This window comes from Bidens hawaiensis, unplaced genomic scaffold (genome assembly GCF_021521415.1).
Source record: "Bidens hawaiensis isolate Kalapana, Puna unplaced genomic scaffold, B.hawaiensis_p1.1 tig00028303_1, whole genome shotgun sequence".
NCBI classification, from domain to species: domain Eukaryota; kingdom Viridiplantae; phylum Streptophyta; class Magnoliopsida; order Asterales; family Asteraceae; genus Bidens; species Bidens hawaiensis.
Window position 1 is genome coordinate 16,545 of NW_027494620.1, and position 20,856 is coordinate 37,400.

The window sequence follows — 20,856 nt, forward strand, 5'->3', positions numbered from 1 at the left end:
TATTGTAATTACAAATGCCACGAAAAATAAATACATACACTAATAATATAAAGAACTTCAAATCATAAATATATAAGCTATCAAATCATAAATATATACACTAATAATATAAAGAACTTCATTTATACACCTGCTTAATCGTTGCATCTTCTTTTTTACTTTCATATAATCCAGGATCAACTGAAAATTTCAAGAACACAACAAATTTGGAATAAATCAAATAAAAAAACCCTTAACATCATCCATAAACACAATTAACACAGAAGTTCATAAAATACATTAAAACAATTAAACTATGTTAAACAATATAAAATGGACAGTAACGAAAAAAAACATTCGTTCTTTTTACCTTGAGGGCGAACATATTCGAGCACTCTTTCTCTATGTGAACTAATAGTAATCACATCTGCGATAGCCACATAATCACAAAGTAGTTTACTAAAACAAACTAATTTAGGGTCTACAATCAAATACAAAACATAGGTAATCCTAAAGTATACAATTCTAGACTAAAATCAACAAAATATAAAAATTAAAACACTAACACCAATAGAGATTGCCCAGATTGGCCGCATTACATATCCAAAATTTAACTGACCCATTTGATCTATTACAAACAAAACTAACCCACGTTGACCAGCCATTTACTCATACAAACTGACCCATTTAGTTGAGTTATTTGAAAGTATAAAAGTGCATTATATGCCATGATTTAAATGACCCATCTAAGCCATCAAAAACATAAATAACTCACACAACTGTTTACTCATAAAAAGTGACCCACATGAACATGTGAAAATGCATTATAACTCATGATACTGACACATTTGATTCATTAAACAAAAGTAACATACATTGACACCTTGACAGACCCATCTAACTATTGTTTATAAAGCCGCGGTAAAACCCGCAATCTATTTTACCCTTGATAAATATACTTAATATGGCCTGTTTAGGCTTGCAAACCAACTTGAGCTACAAAAGTGAAGCCGAGCTCGGCTCGTTTGTTACGCACTAATTAATTTACATGTTAACTATTATATTATAATAATAGCTTGCTTACTGTGTACGACCCGTTCACCATGAAGAGCATCAACTTTAAACCCTTTTGGAAGCAGTTGACCTTTTCTCTTATCCACCATTGAAGACTTGAAGAGCAACAACTTTGAACCCACCGACACCGGTTTCTCTATGTCCATCTACAATCTGCATAATTGAATAAAACTGTTACGAACAAGAAAATACTATGCAAGTTAGCAACAAAGTAAAACAAACAAACAAGCAAATATTAAAAAAAAAATATACATATAGTGTTCAAGTTTTATGTAATGAATATGTGTAAAGAAAACAAAATTAATCATTTTTAAATAAACAAGTTGGCTTGTGAGTCGGGTCAGGCTCGACTCGTTTATAAACGACCTGAACACGAGTCGCCCACATTTTGAGCTTGTTAAAAAAAACGAGTGGCTTGGCTCAGTTTGGTTTTTAAACGAGACCCCTTTATGGCCCATGTTGCTCCAGCAATACCTCCCGCTAACTGTTGCTTTCATCGATAGTTATGTTAGTTCAATAAAGTTAAAAATAAGCAAACAAACAAAAATAAACGATTAAAGTTAAACCTTTACAAAAGTACGTGCATGTTCAGAACGAACATGAAAGAAAATCCATTTGTTTAAATTTCGTCTTCGTTCGTTTGTTAGGTTATGTTAAATAAACGAACAAACGTACCTTGAATCAAGGCTTAAATAAACATCAAACAACAGCTTGTAGCCTACTGCAGAAGACAACAAATGCATCCGAGTTAACATCAATTAACAGTTCATAGCCTAATTTCAGTTCATTCTAGTTTTAACTTAACTTCATTGTCATCTATTTAATGTGTTCGACATTTAAAATATCATAAAACTCAAATAAAAGCCTACCAAGAAACTTGAACAAAGTTGTTCTGTTGGTGTATCATATGCTCTATCCATTTTTCACTTGTTTATTTACCTGTTATGTTTAATAAAGGAAATTTATTTTTTGTACTTTTACATTTGACATAGAAGCTACACGAATACTAACAAACCTTGAGATCGCATGAGTGTACACAACCACACGTTTAAACCTGCACACAAATGGCTTTGTTGGCATCAACAACATTAGGGAATTACCTGCAAAACACAATATTAACAAGTCCCAAAAAGCACATTTTGGGTTACCAACAAATTATAAAATATAAAATGAATAACAAATTATCAAAATTTAACAATGATGAGAAAGCGAAACTCACGTCTGAAACGGATTTGTTTTTCAGATGCTTTTCTTTGTATAGTTTCCCGAAATCGTCCCTGCTAAGATCATAATTGTTACCGATTAACTACAGTGATGATGTGATAATCAAATCATCAATAAATCGAAGAGTTACAAACTGACTTAACAATACATGTTCAGTCGCGTTGTGCGATACACCGTGTGACAGTCCCAAACTCAGCCAGGCACTTCTTTTTTCCAGAGACCTATAAGTTACATACGATAAATTATTAGCAAACCACAAATATTAAAAGTTATTACAGTAATAAAAATAATATATTCAAGCGGTTCGTGAACATGAACATTGTATTAAGTAACATAATGCATATTATAACCAATTCATATCCATAAAATTAATAATAATAATAATATCACCGGAATTTTATCCTCAACATTAACGTAACCAAACGATATCAATAGCTCACATGAGTAATCCAAAATAATAGTTGAATAGTTTTGTGTCCATGGCACCTAAAAAACAGCTTTTTGTTCCTTATTGACCTAAAATCTCACCCAACAATAATGTCAAAGTGTTGGCTCTTTCTAAACTACCTTGTATATACATGCTCTTTAAAAATGATAGGTTAACAACAACGCCAGCAATCCAAGAACCTAATCTGCCGCCACCTAGAAGCCGGCGCGATAGTGTTTGCAGGTCATGGAGTAAGGCTGAATATGAGGCATTTGAATTTAGGGTTTGCTAATTAGAAGAGAGCAGATATGATGCATTTGAATTCAGAGAGCAGATATGAGTCATTTGAATTTAGGATTGGCTAATTAGAACCATATCTGAAGAGTTTTAATTTTAACCAGCTGAAGCTCCCCATTGAAATCCCGCCCCTTGACGCTTTAATGGATTGATTATACATCATGCCTAAACACTTACAAACACATCGGCTGTTACGGTGGCTATTCACCAATTTTGTAAAAGCATTCATTTTCTCTCAAACTATACAACCGTGCTTAAAAACATTCATGAGTTTTCTATCCATCCAGGAGGTATGTGTATGGTAAGGTAGTCTATGTTAATATGGTAAATTATGATGAGTTTTCTACCCATGAGTTAGAAGCATAGTTAGAAACTTAGAATATTATATCCATGAGCCCATTCCAGTTGTCCTCCAAACTATAGGGGTGCTCAACTAATCGAATTTCGAATATTCGAATTGAATTATTCGAATTTAGAAATTTTGAAGCCAGATTCGAATTCGAAATAAATTCGACAAATTCGATTCAATTCGAAAATGAAGTTCGAATCGAATTCGAATTCAATCAAAAAAAATATATTTCAATTTCAAAACCACTATAAATTTGAGTTTTTTAACAACAAAAAGTACAGGTCCATAAAATAAATAAATAACTTAAAGTTATCATTGTCCAACTACATTAGTTATTAACCAAAATAATAAACTTTCTATTTTTAATCTCTATAACTCGAAAGATTAATGTAGTTTATCTTTTCATAAGTATGTATATATATAATAAAAATAAAATATATAATTTGAACTCGAATTTCGAATCGAATACGAATTTACAATCATAAATTCGTATTTGATTCAAAATTCGATTACTAAAATCAAGTTCGAACCGAATCAAATTCGAATAACTGAAAATCGAATTTGAACGGTCAAATTCGATTGCGAATCAAATCGAATTTCGAGTTATTTGAGTCCGATTCGAATACCGAACACCCCTACTCCAAACCCCATTAGTGGCCCATGTTCGGCCCGCCCTCTTTACTCCACTCCCCGAAATTGACCGATAAATCAGAAACCGAAATTATTATATGTTAAATTGTTGTAACTGGGCGTTGACCAAATTATTATTTGTTTAAGTTCTAATGCATAATCCGAAATTGACCGAATATACGTCGACTTCCATCTACACCTCGCGAGTTTTGTCATTTTTGGATTTGAAGACCTTAACTAAATGGGGACCAAATTATTACTGCCTTTTATGAGATAAAAGGTAAAATAATAGTCTGACTTTTGGGTACATAATGTTATTTGTTATTTTATGTTTGTATTTACTATTTAACGGTTTGTACACAGAAGATACCTTTAGTTGTCAATATGAGCATCCAAAGTTCCCGATAAATGAGGTTACACGAGGCATTGTATTACGGGCAGTATTTACTATTTACGCACAGTATCCTATAGTTGGGCATAGTGCACGTGCATCATGTCCCCCTGCCCGCGGTCAGTCGCATCACTCACACAAGCCACAACTAAAGAGTAAAACCAATTTTCACTTTTTCCTACATTACTTTCCCATTTGAAACATTAAGCACTACAACTTTTTACAAAAGGTTAAAACGTTACATTTGTTTTTGCTTTTAAGATGCTGAAGAGGTAGGTCCCCGCAAAGCCCAGTTGGACCCGCAAGACACACCTTGAAGAGGTACGTCTGCGCAAGGACCAGCTGGTTCCGCAGGACCCACCATGCTCAGAGAGATGAAGACCTTACACGCAGTAAGCCAGCTGTTCACGCAGGAAAGCCTTCCTTGGTACAGTACCCTACCTGTTCCCGCAGCTGTGGGTACAAGCCAAGAAGGAAGGCTACCCGCACTAACAGTAACGCTACACGCATAAGGCACTAACTCATACTTCAGCAATGTCACCTGAGGAAGGAATGAGCAAGGCGGGAATATTCCCGCCCAAAAGAGCCAGTCCGTACGCTTCTGGAAGATCTTTTGTACTATACATGTCAAGGTATGGACAAAATAGACAAGATCTGACTAAAGCAGCCCATGAACCAATCACAGGGTGACAGCTCACCGACAATAGTACGAGGAGGAGCACGCTCCAGTACAAAATGTCACTATCAGCCGCTGCCTACCCACCAACTCCCATCGTGGCACGTACGTAGCCCGTAGTTGGTGGAAAAGAAATATTATACAGATGGCCGTACCTGCTTGGAAACCTACCTTCGGCTATAAATACTCCAACATCTTGGAACGGTATGGTCATCTTATCTTCTCTCTAGCTATTCCTTTCAATATACACTTATATTCAGAGCAATCTAGTCTGATTCTCACGCCGGAGGGTGGTCACAAGGAGGAACCCTCCCTTCTCAGTGACGAGCTCACGGTGTCTGTTTTGCAGGTCAAGAAGAATAACCATCTTTGCCGGACCTAACCCTCGTGGGAAACATCTACTTAACCCTAAGATTATCCGTAATCTACTGGGGTAATTTAGTGTTTCTTTATTGGCGCCATCCGTGCATTAAGCTAGAACTAATTCTTTTTCAGATTTTTCAAAACTTCTGGAAAGATGGTTAAGGTTACTCCGATGCCAAGGCCATCGAGTGACCAAGAAACCCCGGTAACCACAACCCCAGCTACTGGGGGGAATACCGGTGAATACACGGTTTTTACGAACACTACCCCAGCTACCCAAGCCGGGGCAAGTGCAGTAAACAATCCTCCCCTGGGAGTCATTGATACCCAGGTGAAGCAACAAACGAGGCTCCCCCGCCAAACACTAGATTAAGTTAAAGCTTGGGCGGAAGCACGTTAGAAAGAATTCCAAGCTGAGTTGGATGAACGTTTACGTTCACTCCAACAGGCCAACGACGAATTCGGAAGCACTCAACAACAGCTCAACACGAGCAATGATTGCGAGTATTCGGATGACGATTGGGAAGAATCTGACAGTGACGCAAACCCTCGTCATAAGGCGAAAGAGAAGCGTAAAGAAGTAGACTTCCGCTCGAAAAGAAATTTTGGAGAAACCTTCAAGCCAAAGAGCGCGGGGGGAAACCCACGTGATTTCTCCAAAACTTTCAGACCGACTGTTGAAAATGCGGGAACGTCCAAGTTTGCAAGAGACATTGCGGAAGCAATCGCTCCAAAGAGCGCCAAACAGATGTCCAACATAGGCACTTATGATGGCGTATCCGACCCAGACGATCACTTGAACAGATTCATAGCGGGGGCAACGGTCAGTAATTGGACGGAACCCACGTGGTGTTACATGTTCCAAATGACGCTCGTCGGGGCAGCCAGAGCATGGTTTGATCGTCTACCGGTCTACCACATCTATGATTGGGCAGACTTCCAGCACAAGTTCAGCCAGCACTTCAGTCAACAAAGAAAATATACTGAAGAGCAGTGGACGATCCTCAACTGCGTCCGAGAGGAAGACGAATCTTTGCTAGACTTCATCACTCGCTTCAACTCAAAGAAGCTAAGTCTAGGCACTATAAGCGAAGATCTTGTTCGCGCCGCTTTCATCCAGGGCGCCGAGTACCCAGAGCTTATCCGCACTTTGACGGGTAAAGATGGCATGCCATCTACGTGGGATGCCATCATGACGGCAGCTAAACGCTTTGCCGAGACGGAGAAGCAACTGGGTAGAAATCTTCCCCAGAGCACAAATCTCTACACGCAGAGGACCAGAGAAAATAATGTCCGTACCGCCCGACATAATAAAAAGAGGAAGTTTGGTATTTGGCAGTCAAGGATAAACTTTGACACCTCATCTAGCTCTCGCCCTCTATTAGGCGGAAGGGACAACACACACTCGTCCCGGAATCCCAGATGGACGCCACTCACAAAAACGTCACCGAGATATTCGCCACCGAGAAACTCCCGTGGCCAAAGGCTCCAATAATCCGGGCAGCGTCATAACGCTGATCAGAGCAAATCCTGTGACTTCCACGGGACAAAAGGCCACACCACAGAGGAGTGTACGTCTTTGATGGAAAACTTACACACCTCGTGGCGTCAATCAAGAACGGAGGGAGAAATGACAATCGGTACAAGGGCAATGGACGAAAGCTCGTCGACATCAACATCCACATGGTTCATGGCAACGTCAGAGGAAGAAAACGACGAACGACAGAGCCAAGTACGTGGAAGGAAGCTGAAGTGCGCTTCCCGCGTGTGCCAGAAGGGCCCAACAAAGAAGGCCCCATAGTGATCAAAAGCCAGCTGGGGCACTACATCACCTCCCGCACTCTTGCTGATAATGGCGCTTCGTCAACCGTCATGTATAGGCAGTTCTTCGACAAACTGGACGACGAAGACAAAGAACGCCTAGAAACGGTCTACGCCTCGATGAAAGGGTTCGATGGCAGCACAAACACCCCCTTGGGTATCCTATCTTTCCCCGTCACTCTCACGGACGGGAAATACTCCCGCACAGAAGACGTGGACTTCGTCGTAATGAGGAAGCCACACCACACATACGACATTCTCTTCGGGAGAGATGGGATGGCAAGATTTAATGCCGTGGTGTCTTCGGTCCACGGCATGATGGGGTGGCCAATTGCTAAGGGTGTCGCGATGATCACGGGTATTCCCCAGGTATGCATCGCATCTGTCTCATCTAAACCCAAACCAAAGATGGCTAAACCAACCATTACCGAGCCAGAAGAATGGGCCTTCAATGGCAAATACCCTGACCAGGCCGTTACCATTGGCCCAACAATCACTGATCTCACACGCACCTTACTCAAACGCTTATTGCAAAAAAATGCTGACATCTTCGCGTGGACACCAGCTGACATGATTGGTGTACCCCGAAGTAAGGCAGAGCATAAGCTCAAATGTGACCCGGCTTTTACGCCGGTCATTCAAAAGCGGCGGAACAGGCTAACGCGTGTAGAACCCAAGTCAAGGAACTCCTTGACGCTGGCATCGTACGCGTTAGTAAATATCAAACGTGGGCTGCAAATCCCGTCATGGTACCGAAATCTAACAAACAATGGCGCATGTGCATAGATTTTAAAGACCTAAACAAAGCATGCCCCAAGGATTGTTACCCGTTACCCGAAATTGACCTTAAGGTAGATTCGTTAGCACCGTTTCGCCTTAAATGCTTCCTTGATGCGTATAAGGGATACCATCAGATCCACATGGCCGTTGACGATCAGGACAAAACCGCATTTCGGACGCCCGATGGCACGTTTTGTTATCAAATGATGCCATTCGGACTTAAGAACGCCGGGTCCACATACCAACGCCTGATGGACAAAGAGTTCCATACCCAAATCGGGAGGAACTTGGAAGTTTACATGGATGACTTGGTCTTCAAAAGCCTTGAGCCAGAAGCGATGTTGAAAGACATCGAAGAAACTTTCAACACGCTCAGACGGATAAACATGAAGCTCAACCCGAGCAAGTGTTCTTTTGGGATGGAAGAAGTGAAGTTCTTAGGAGTCATCGTTACCAAAGATGGCTTCAGAGCGAACCCTGAAAAGGTCGAAGCCATTATCAAAATGGAATCACCTACTACCATCAAACAGGCTCAGACGCTAAATGGACGACTAGTCGCACTTAACCGCTTTTTGGCAAACCATGCGGATAGGGCGTTCCCATCCGTGTCAACATTGAGAAATTGCTTGAAGAAAACTCACTTCCACTGGACACCAGAAGCGGAAGCAGCTTTTCAGGAGATTCGGTCACGCTTGATTGAACTCCCAACGCTCACAGCACCAGAAGCGGGGGAGAAATTAATTCTCTACCTTTCCGCCACAGACAGAGCAACCGGGGCAGTCTTACTAGTAGAAAGAAAAGGCATCCAGATGCCCATCTATTATGTAAGCCGCGTCTTAACGGACGTGGAAACCCGGTACTCTACCCTGGAAAAATTAGTCTTAACGCTTGTACAGGCTTCACGCAGGCTAAGACGATATTTCCAAGGTCACCCAATCACCATTCTCACCAACTTCAAACTTGCAAACGTTCTAGGCAAACCCGAGTTGTCGGGACGCCTAGCCAAATGGGCAATTGAGTTGGGAGAATACGCAATAAAGTACAAGCCAAGACCAGCCATAAAAGGCCAGGTCTTGGCCGACTTTATTGAGGAAGTCCCCGCATCGCGGGAAACAGAGTGCCAGGAAGAGGCTCAACCCTCTCCAGCACAGGACATTGATGATGTCTGGCGACTCTATACTGATGGAGCAACCAACAATGAGGGTTCAGGCGCCGGGTTAAAACTAACTAACCCAACAGGCCAAGAGTACACTTACGCTATTCGGCTGGATTTCCCAAGTACGAATAACGAAGCGAAGTACGAAGCATTCTTGGCCGGATTAAGAATTGCGCGTAAAATGGGAGTGAAAAACTTGGAAGCCCACGTGGATTCCATGTTAGTAGCCAACCAGATAAACGGGACGTACACGGCCGTGAACGACACAATGGCCCTGTACCTCGCACAAGCCAAAACCCTTATGCGCGATTTTAACGATTGCAAAGTTATGCACATCAAGCGAAGCGAAAACAAATCTGCGGATGCGTTAAGCAAGCTTGCATCGTTAGCCTTCACCCACTTGGGAAAGGACATCCTCGTTGAACTTCTTGGAGCACCATCAGTCCCGCACAAGGAAATTTGTGTCATCCAAACCGGCACGGAAACGTGGATGACACCAATCATAAAAATTTCCTTGCGGCGGGTATATTACCAGAATCGAAGACACAGGCAAGAAAGATACGCTGTAAATCACTGAACTATCAACTTGTTGATGACATACTTTACAGGCGTAATTTTCTTGGCCCACTACTCAGATGCGTTGACAACCAAGATGCCGACTACCTCCTAAGGGAAGTACACGAAGGCATCTGTGGAGTACACGCAGGTCCACGCGCAGTTGTAGCTAAGCTAAACAACGCGGGATACTATTGGTCGGGGATGCATACGGATGCGCTGGCCTACATTAGAAAATGTAGGTCCTGCCAACTCTACGCACCCAACACGCATCGCCCGAAGAACGAACTTGTTCCAGTCACTTCTTCATGGCCATTTCAGAAGTGGGCCATCGATGTGACAGGCCCATTTCCCACAGCAGCAGGGAACGTTCAGTTCCTAGTGGTAGCCATCGACTACTTCACCAAGTGGATAGAAGCAAAACCCTTAGCCCAAACAACCGCAAAAAATATCAAAAAATTTATTTGGGAATTTATCATTTGTCGTTTTGGACTTCCACAGAATTTGGTGAGCGATAATGGCACCAACTTTGCTGACACGAAGCTACAAAAGTGGCTGGAAGAACTTCAAATCACCCACACCTTTACCTCAGTGGCACACCCGCAGGGTAATGGTGAGGTGGAAAGAGCAAACAAGAGCATCGTCGACGGCATAAAGAAAAGACTCCTGGAGCATAGATCCGGCTGGGTGGACGAGGTTCCACACGTCCTTTGGGCAAACAGAACGCTAAAAAAGGCAAGTACGGGAGAAACCCCGTTCAGCCTCACCTATGGCACTGAAGCCATGGTCCCGGTCGAAATTGGTCTACCCTCACAAAGAGTCTTGACTCAACCAGAAGACAATGATGCGGAAAGACGGTTAGACCTTATGCTAACCGAAGAACGCAGAGACTTAGCCGCAGCGCGTGAAGAGAACTACAAGCGACAAATGCAAAAGTACTACAACACGCGGGTAAAGCTCTGCAACTTCAATGTCGGAGACTACATACTGCGTAACAACGAGGCTTTTAACCAAGAGCGCCCAGGAAAGCTGGCCCTGGCCTGGGAAGGGCCATACGTTATTAAAGAAGTTTTGGGAAAGGGCGCATACCGGCTCGAAAGGCTCGATGGTACCCCCATCCCAAGAAAATGGAATGGAGCTCAATTACGCAAATGTTACATGTAGATCAATTCCAAACTTGTAAAGAAAAGGCCTAGAGCCACTTCTAATGGAAATAATTCTCCTTTATCACATTTTGTTGATAGCCTTACCTTTATACTTATGAACTGACCACACTGATATGCCGGTATTCACCGCATAAATAAGTGTGGAAAAAAGTAAGTCGTTGCGTGTGGAAGGCGGCACAACCCGCATAAACACAAAAACAGTAAATATTTCTAAGGGGAAGATGAGGAAAACCTTCACGCAGGTCAGATATAGGTAGTTTGGCCATCCTGCTAAGTGAAAGTGACGGTCTTACCCGCACAATCATGATAGAGGAAGCAGAACATTAACCTATTATCTAACACGCGTCGAAAGGTTAACTTATTCAAAACACTTAGAAAATTGCTAAGTTAAACTAAAATATGCATGAGCAAAACATATAATGTTTACAAGGCAAGGCGTTAACAAAACATTTATATTTCATAAAAATCCAAACATTACAAGAATGGCTAGGTATCTACCCGCCTACAAAAATACAAATCTATTCTAATGGTCGGAAGGGATCTCAAGGTTCAAGCTTCAGGACCACTCCCTCCAAACCCACTCGAACCCGCACCGTCAGTTGTCTGCGGTGGTTCGAGGAAAGCCTTGAGAACAGAAAGCCCGTCATCAGCAGCAGCAATCTCGTTCACCTTCTCCACCACCGGATGCGGGAAGGCAGCATATTGGTTCACAGCCTGGTCATAGGCAGCTTCAGTGTCCACATCATGTAAAGGAAAGTTAGAATGTGGGATGCCCTTCTCTACAAACCCTAGACCAAGCAGGAAACCAGCCTTCTCCCCATCCTCACGAGAAGCGTTGAGGGCTGCACTCATGGCATCGTCATAAGATGTGTTCGCGAAAATCCGATGCATAACCTACAAAAAAAAAATATATATCAAAAACTTTTCTAAGTATAAAGAAAAGTATAAAGCAAAGAAATTATGAAGCTATGCGTACCTGCGGCAACGCTTCTCGTAGAAGCCATTTCTTAGTGATCAGAGCTTCTTGGAGGGTAGCTTGAGCTTGATCGCGGGTGCGTTCGGCTTCATTCTTGGTGAGGTTGGCAAGCAACACATCCTTAGCAGCAGCCTCTTCAACACCCTTAAGCTTACGCTCAGTGCGATCAAGCATACCCTTCTGATCCAGGAGCTCTTGGAGCTTCTTGGCGTCTTCCAAGGCCAAAGCATCATGAGCCTGCTGAAGCTTCTCTAGTTTGGCTTTAAGCTCCTTATTCTCGGCGCGCAGAGGCTCAGCAATGGCTTCAGCTTTGGTGGCCCTCTCGGTCGCGTTACGCGTAGTTTCCTTGGCCAACCTAAGCTGTTCGTTAACAGCTTGGGTAGCCTTGGAACGGGCCTCGTGCCTGGCCTGAACCTCGACCTCAAGGTCCTTGAAGGCCTTCTCCTTCTCTGCAGCGGTGGCATCAAGCCTCTTATTCTCCTCCCGCAATGCTCGCGCCTGAGCCACTTCCAGGCTACGCGCAGTCTTTAACTTGTCGTTTTCACGACAAAGCAACTCGACGTGCGGCTGCATCCGGGCAAGGAGGATTCTGAGCTCATTGGATAGCCTACCCTCTTGGTAGCTAGCCATTGCCTCCCCCAACGCACGCTTGGGGCGGCATGGCGTGCCCAGTCAACGCAATCCGCAGCCGTCCAGAGGGTCGTTCCCCGGCGAATATTCCACCGTGGAGCATACACCTCATTGGAATCCGAAACTGCAAAAACAAAAAACAGTTAGGAAAAAAATGATAAGAAGGAATAATAGGCCAAAGTAACCCCACGCACCTGTAGGGTCGATAACAGGCCGGTAGCCGCCAAACCCATCACCAGAACCTAAGGGATATCCATCCAAGAGGTCAAGGAGATGGGAAGGAGGCAAAGATTGGCTAGAGGTCCCAACCCCGAACATACCTGAAGAGCCAACCATGGACGAGGTAGTCGTTGGCGCCGGAGGAGGCATGGTAGAAGCCACCGTGGTGGAGACCATCGGAGGTGAACTCATTGGAGATAAACTCACAACCGTGGTCGCCGCTGTGGAGGAGCTTGCAGAAAAAGTTACCGCCGGCCCAGTGAAAGATGTGGTAAAGATGGCACTGACGGCCGGCGGAGATGACGTTACAACTGGAACAGTTGCCTCAACAGAATGAGCAACTGAACCAACACCAGAAACAGCCGCAGCCGCCTGGGTCATCGCCTCAGATAGGTTGACTAAACCTATCGTCGTGGGTCCGGAACTGCTCCCTCCCGCACCGCTCTGGAAGGCGGATGCGTCCACTCCTGCGTGAAGACAACAAAAGATAAAAAAAAGGCGGAAAGAAATGCGGGAAAGGTAAACATTATACTTACGGGTTTTCTTAATCTTGAAAGTTCTGATGGGCGGAGACGAACCCGATGGAACTGGCCTCTTCACGCCAGTCACCGTTGCAACGCTTGGTTGCCCGGAGGTGACAGCCGTCTCAACCACCGAGACAATAGTCTCACCACCACCGAGGTTCCCCGCCGCCTCCTCACTTTCAGTCTCGGAATCAGACTGATTCCCCAGGTCGACGACGGAGGTAACCTTCGCCTTGCCCTTCACGCCAGGAGCCTTCTTCTTCCTCACGAAGAAAGGCCCGTCTGCGGATCCCTCATCAGAAGATGACAAAATTAGAGGAACTCCAGCAGAATTTTGAGCATGAAGAGGGCAAGGATTAAAGAATCCCTTACCTGGCCGAGTGGCGCTCAAAATTTCGTGGCCCGGCGGGTAGACCTCTACGAATCTATCCGTCGTTTGCTCCAGAATGTGCAACTCGTTCTCGTCAAGATCGCGAGTACCCAGCCGGGCGGGACCACCAGTCTCCCGTGGATGCAGGAGCGATTGTAAGTCGTTCCCCTCTGAAATAAAAAAAGATTAACAGTTAGAAGAAAAACCCTAAATCAACACAAAAGATGGAGCATACCGTAAGGAGTAAAGTTCAAACCGTATTCGAGGATGATAGGTATTTGCGGCGTCTCAGAACCGGCATCCTTCCATACCCGGCTCATCCCAAGCATCACCATCCCAGACTCCGCAAAGCGGTAAACCGGAGTCTTGACCTGGGAGATCTTGGCGAACCATTCCGTCTCCTGGTAGTTGGAGGCGTGAAGGTTAGGGAGTGCCCTCCTGTTCTTGAACGTCATCGCGATGGGGACGACGCGAGCGGAGATGTAGAAAACTCCCGCTTCCAAGACCGAAGACTGCGCTCGGTAGCGCAGATCTTCAAACCCTTGATCCGAGTGACCAAGGTATACCAGCCCTGGATGCACCTTCAGGAGTAGAAGGTCATCAGGCGGTCGACGCGGGGCTCGATGCCCAGAATGTGGCACACCCATTCAAAATGGCGAACCTTAGCGATCGCCATCGGGTGCACCTCCATCAAGTGTACACCGTGTTTCTCCAGAACACGGTACACGAACTTCGTTAATGGGAATCTGAGATTCCCATATATGAAGAATGAGGCATAAACCCCTATCTTGCCCTTAGGGGCATCATATACCGTCTGGTGAGGCTCTGGAAACTCAGGCTCGTAAGGCTCGAGCATGAACTTCTTGACGATATAGTGATACAAATCGACAGAAAGAGTACACTGGCACTCGCCAGCAGTACTCTTATCGTCCTTATCAGACGTGGACATCGGGTTCTCGAGGTATACATCAGACTCCTCGACGCTAATCTCGGGATCATGTGTAGAAGACATTTTTTAGGTGTGAAAGAGAACGATTTCAGGAGAATGCTCGACGGAAAAGTTAGAGTATTCGCCGGGAATCGCTTAGAAGAAGAAGAATGAAGTGAAGGTATGAATTGAGATGCACCCTCTCCCCCCTTTATATACTCATCGCAATGAATGCGATGAATTTAATGCGGAGGAGAGAGAAAGCGCAGGTGCAATGAAACGGCGACACGTGGAAAAAGCAAGCTAGCAACAGCTGTCGAAAGGTCGCGTGCCGTAAAACTCGCGCTCACGCGCCCGAAAACTCGCGCCCACGCGCCTGAAAAAGCGTCTGGATTGACCACATACTGTCACGTCGTCATAACTTCCTGCACGTCCTGAAACCGTCAGAAGAAACCGTCAGGAGACGCCAACGTCACTTCAACCGTTTGGGCTGTCCTTATCCGTTCACCAACTCTTCGAATTTCAAAAAGATTAAAAAAGATTCAAAAATAAGAGGGAATATACCCCCTTACCTTGGAAAGCAAGAAATCGTAAGACAAGTGCGGGTACAGTGTCAAGGCGAAACCCTTCACATACTTAGCACTTGCAGGGAATTGAAACCAAGAAGGATCTTATGGGCCATGCTTGTGGAAAGAGAAATAACACCTCCGCATAGCGGGAACGTTGAGAACTAGATTGTTTGAAGCTTCAAGGTGGAATTGGTGGTTTAACATAACTGATCACTATGTCCAAAACTACCAAAACCTCGTGAAGAATCTATACAAGTGAAACTCAACGCTCCCGATTTGCGAAGAGATTAAACATCTACCCGCATCATGACCAAAGATCAGGCAGAAAAGTCGGGAATTTCTGCAAGTGACATTAGGAAAACTGCGGGAAGAATCCCCACGGAAAACCTTAAAAAACAAAAACCCCTCTTTAAAACCCCTTGCTTAAAGTCCAAAAGTTCACCTCATTAACAATTCATGAGAAGAACAATGGACTGGGGGGACTTGAAGAGGTAGGTCCCCGCAAAGCCCAGTTGGACCCGCAAGACACACCTTGAAGAGGTACGTCTGCGCAAGGACCAGCTGGTTCCGCAGGACCCACCATGCTCAGAGAGATGAAGACCTTACACGCAGTAAGCCAGCTGTTCACGCAGAAAAGCCTCCCTTGGTATAGTACCCTACCTGTTCCCGCAGCTGTGGGTACAAGCCAAGAAGGAAGGCTACCCGCACTAACAGTAACGCTACACGCATAAGGCACTAACTCATACTTCAGCAATGTCACCTGAGGAAGGAATGAGCAAGGCGGGAATATTCCCGCCCAAAAGAGCCAGTCCGTACGCTTCTGGAAGATCTTTTGTACTATACCTGCCAAGGTATGGACAAAATAGACAAGATCTGACCAAAGCAGCCCATGAACCAATCACAGGGTAACAGCTCACCGACAATAGTACGAGGAGGAGCACGCTCCAGTACAAAATGTCACTATCAGCCGCTGCCTACCCACCAACTCCCATCGTGGCACGTACGTAGCCCGTAGTTGGTGGAAAAGGAATATCATACAGCTGGCCGTACCTGCTTGGAAACCTACCTTCGGCTATAAATACTCCAACATCTTGGAACGGTATGATCATCTTATCTCTCTCTAGCTATTCCTTTCAATATACACTTATATTCAGAGCAATCTAGTCTGATTCTCACGCCGGAGGGTGGTCACAAGGAGGAACCCCCCCCTTCTCAGTGACGAGCTCACGGTGTCTGTTTTGCAGGTCAAGAAGAATAACCATCTTTGCCGGACCTAACCCTCGTGGGAAACATCTACTTAACCCTAAGATTATCCGTAATCTTCTGGGGTCATTTAGTGTTTCTTCAGATGCTAAGCTTATAAATATAGATATTCGTTACACAAGTTGGTATACAGATGGACCTTAAAAGTAACTAATAAGGAATTATGTTTATGTAACTTATCTTTTTTGGCGCGGTTTCTTTCAACTTGTCAAGGCAAATCATATAAATCATTAATATACATAGTTTAACGATTGGTTTCACGTTTCAAACTTCATTCCCAATTGTTAAACCTTCAAACCAGCTAAACTGGACCATGTTCGAATATGTAGATTTCAAATTGGTTGAACCAAATGAGTTGCTTTAGTTTAAACAACTCGATTAGCTTAAAAGGTTTCTAAACACCCTACTAATATTTCATCCCTCTATTTTACGTTATGCATTCTCTATCTCTGAACAAACTATTTTATTATCGGTTATAAGTCCGTGGTTTATAAATTAGTTTAATGAGTCACACTACCACATATATTATACAATAACTTTTAGTCTCAAATGTCATTTTCATCTTAAATATATATAAACGAAACATCTCTATATTATCTCAGGCTACCAGACCGTTTTATTTGTAAATGGAGGTTTCTCATGCATTTGACCCGAATTAACGGGTATGGGTCTCACATAACCCAGATAACTGTTAAGCGGGTTATAATATCTCATTAAATTAAAAATTAATCTCATCAAATATTTAACATGAAAATATTATAAAATAGAGATATATGAAAAATCAATATCCTATATTTTATTAAAGAGATATTATTTATAATTAAAAAACAATTTTAAAATAAAAAAATAAACTAGTCATTGGTCTCACAAAACCCAAATAGCTTTTAAACGGGGTTGTAACATCTCATTAATGTGTGAAACTTTTTCATCATCGAATCTTAAATAAAGTATTAACTTTCATATGATAAATAAAATTAAAATTAAAAAAATATAAATATTAGAAACGAATAATGTAAAACAACCCGTAATACGAGGATAAAAACTAATAGAGTCAAGTTTCATTTTCGTCATTGTGGTTTGGCAAATAATGCGAATTTAGTCCAAAAAGTTAATTTTATGTATATGGACCCTCCACGTTTCTCAGTTCTTGCCAATTACATCCAAATCACTAACTCCGTTAAATTTAATCGTTAAGTCAGATGTAGACATGTTTTTTCACTATTTCTTTATTATAATACTTATTTTAGTGAACTGCGGTTTTCGTCCTTGTGGTTTGTCCAAATCAGCGGTTTTAGTCTAATAGTTTCAAGTTTGCAATTTTCGTACTTGTAATTTCATTTCACTTGCAATCAAACCCGAATTTATTAATCTCGTTAATTTTGGTGGTTAATCCATTTACGTGCCCCTCACGTGACGACCAGTTTTGTCGTTACTCCCCCTAAATAATTTTTTTTATCATAAACCAACCACACACGTCCATAATACACGGGGTCTAAGCTAGTATCTCATAAAAGGTGGCGCTGAACCGAATATAACAACAATACTAAGATCGATGTTGTAAAATTCCTGACCAGGCATCAATTAATCATCGATTAATCGCTAATCCCCATCCCACCAATTAATTTTTGGCTAATCGGCAAATTAATCTGTCAATGGCCAAATCATGCAAAAATCAAGATTAATCAGACTTAACCGGCTTTTCTGACAATGGCCTGCTGGAATCAAGGGCTCGACCAAAATCATCGGTTTCCAGCTAATTTTTGGCCAAAATGTGTTTGTGTATATGTAAAGTTGAAAAGCATACATTAAATTTCAATTCGATTAATCCTGATTAATCTTTAATCCCTATCTCACCTCCCCGACTAACGACTTCTACAAAACTAATTAGGATATATCTGAGTTTTCACACTAACCAATACTTTTTATCAATGCAATGAGTTAATATTTTTCCAAAGTTGAAGGTACACATTTGAAAAGTAAAGGCAACTAAATAATTAAACCACATCATCATCATCATTCTTCCATGGAGTGACTGTGGGGTTTATGAAGGGTTTCTCTGATTATTAAACACACACTCAGAAGTCAGATCCACTTTTTGTCATCATCCTCAATAACCCATTTTCAGTACACATTACAATTTACCACATTTACCCTAGCATCATCATCCATTCCATTTCCATTTCCATTTCCATTTCTTCTGCCGTTATCCACCACACCTTCTGTCAATAATAATAATAATAATAATAATGCCCAATCATCATATCCGTACCAAACCCAGAACCCTTCTCGCCGGCGCCGTGTTTCCAACTGTCACCGCCACCCCGGTGAATCTGTCACCGGATTCTGTGCATTGTGTTTATGAGACCGTCTTGCTGGTTTGGAGGCTCCGGCGCCGGTGCCGGAGTTTCGCCGGAGTAAATATGTTGCTGCCGGAAAATGCGAGGCGTTGGAGGTTTTGGATTCCGGTTGCCGGAGAATGTCGTGTGATGTTAGGGCGCGTAATTCTTTATCTGATCTGTTTAGTGTCGATGATACCAAGAAAACTAGGGTTTCAGATTTCGCCGGAGATGCAATTAGGGATGAAATTAGGGTTTCAAATTATGCCGGAGATGAAATTATGGTTTCAGATTACGCCGCCGGAGATGAAATTAGGGTTTCAGATTACGCCGACGATGCAATTAGGGGTGAAATTAGGGTTTCAGATGACGCCGGAGATGAAATTAGGGTTTCAAATTATGCCGGAGAAGGTGAAATTACGGTTTTAGATTTCGCCGGAGATGGAATTAGGGTTTCAGATGACGCCGGAGAAAATGAAATTAGGATTTTGGATTTCGCTGGAGAAGATGAAATTAGGGTTTCAAATTACGCCGGAGAAGGTGATCCTAGGGTTTCAGACGATGATGAATTTGAATTAGGGGATCTGAAGACAATGAAGGAGATAATCGAAATGGAATTAGATAATAAAAAGAAGAATTTCTGGAACACAGCTTCCGTTTTCAGTCGGAAACTGCGAAAATGGCGGCAAAAACAGAAAGAAAAGAAGCAAAGCAAGTGCTTCAATGGCGGAACCGACGTTGACCGGTCAAAGTTAAGTGGTTTTTCGCAAATTAGGGAGGGTGAAGATTACAAGTTAGGTAGAAGGTCTTGTGATACCGAGCCTCGGTTTTCAATAGATGGGCATCGGTTATCGGTTGAAGATCCACGGATATCGTTCGACGAGCACCGAGCGTCGTGGGACGGGTACATGGTTGCGAGGACAATTCCGCGTTTGACACCGATGCTTTCGGTTGTGGATAATGTAATGTTAGCTCCGGTTAATCGAGCGACAACGGTAGTGGAGAAGCAGCAAATGCGTTCGATAAGCGAAGATGGTTCGGCTCCGATGGTTTTGGATTGTTTTACGTCGAATGTAGGAAGTAGTTCGAGTTCGAGTACAAAAACGTTAGGATTAGGTGGTGATGATGTGAAATCAGTGTCAAATGCGCGTGTTTTGCCTGCGAATGATGTTATTTTCCAAGGTACAAAGTTGGTTATTACAGAAAAGGAGTTGAAAGATTGGCATTTGAATTCTATAAAGAATGATAATATAGAATCGGTTTCTAATGCACCCGATTCGAGTGGTAAAAACACGGTGGTAAATTCGACAAGCAGGTGGAAGAAGGTTTGTAATCTATGGGGTCATAAGCACAAACTTGGTGATAAAAATGGTGACAAAAAGAATATTGAAGATGTCCAAGAAAACAGAAGTATGAATGTTCTCAGAAACAACCATGGTTTGGTGAGTTTAAGGAACAGGAGTACTAGGTATTCAACTAGTGATCTTGATAGTGGTTTGTTAAGGTTGTATTTGACACCATTTAGGAATAATTCTAGAAGGAATAAAACTGTTAAAAGCAGGGGTATCAGTGGTTTGTAAGTCTCCCATAAGTGGGATAAATTGTAGATCTTGTTAATTTGTTTTTTGTTTTAAGGTTTACTTGTATTGTAGTTAGTCAGTGATGGGAATAATAGAAGTTGTAAGGTTGTATGCTGTTTATGTTTTCCACAAGTGATGGCATACATACATGGTTTTAGAGTTTGCGGTTGTTTGTTTGGGGTGCGAAAATGTCCATGTCAGCACGCCTTTAGCGCCTACCACCATAACACCTTTAGCGCCATGGGACGCCGCCCCTTCCACTGCCAATTCTCTAACAGGCACTGCTCAAATTTGTTGTTAAAGTTTGTTCCTCAGAACTAATAGGTTTTTGATCCCAACATGTGTATATAGATTAGATTTGTTGTGTATAAAATATAAATGCTTTCATTGTTTTCATGTTTTGCCAGTGGTGCATGATTTAGAAATGAGAAATTATTACACAAAAAGTAGATTCCAATTGCTTGGTCAAAATGATATCCAAGTGAAGTACTCTATGCACCAACTCTCAATAACTTACCTCAAGTTATAATGCTATGCGTAGTGGAGGGGCTATAAATTGGGACGTTTTACGTC

General features: G+C 42.8%; 1 long non-coding RNA gene and 1 pseudogene across 1 annotated transcript; one reads left to right on the forward strand and one right to left on the reverse strand.

Annotated features, from left to right (window-relative positions):
- Positions 1 to 147: 147 nt before the first annotated feature.
- LOC143576811 (uncharacterized) lies at positions 148 to 1,208 on the reverse strand. Its single transcript, XR_013143001.1, has 3 exons — positions 1,064 to 1,208; positions 350 to 406; positions 148 to 180 (listed from the first exon to the last, which is right to left on the reverse strand). It is a non-coding gene; the product is annotated as an uncharacterized LOC143576811 (long non-coding RNA).
- An 11,620-nt stretch (positions 1,209 to 12,828) lies between these two features.
- On the forward strand, positions 12,829 to 20,493 carry LOC143576805 (uncharacterized; annotated as a pseudogene).
- The last annotated feature ends 363 nt before the right edge of the window (positions 20,494 to 20,856 follow it).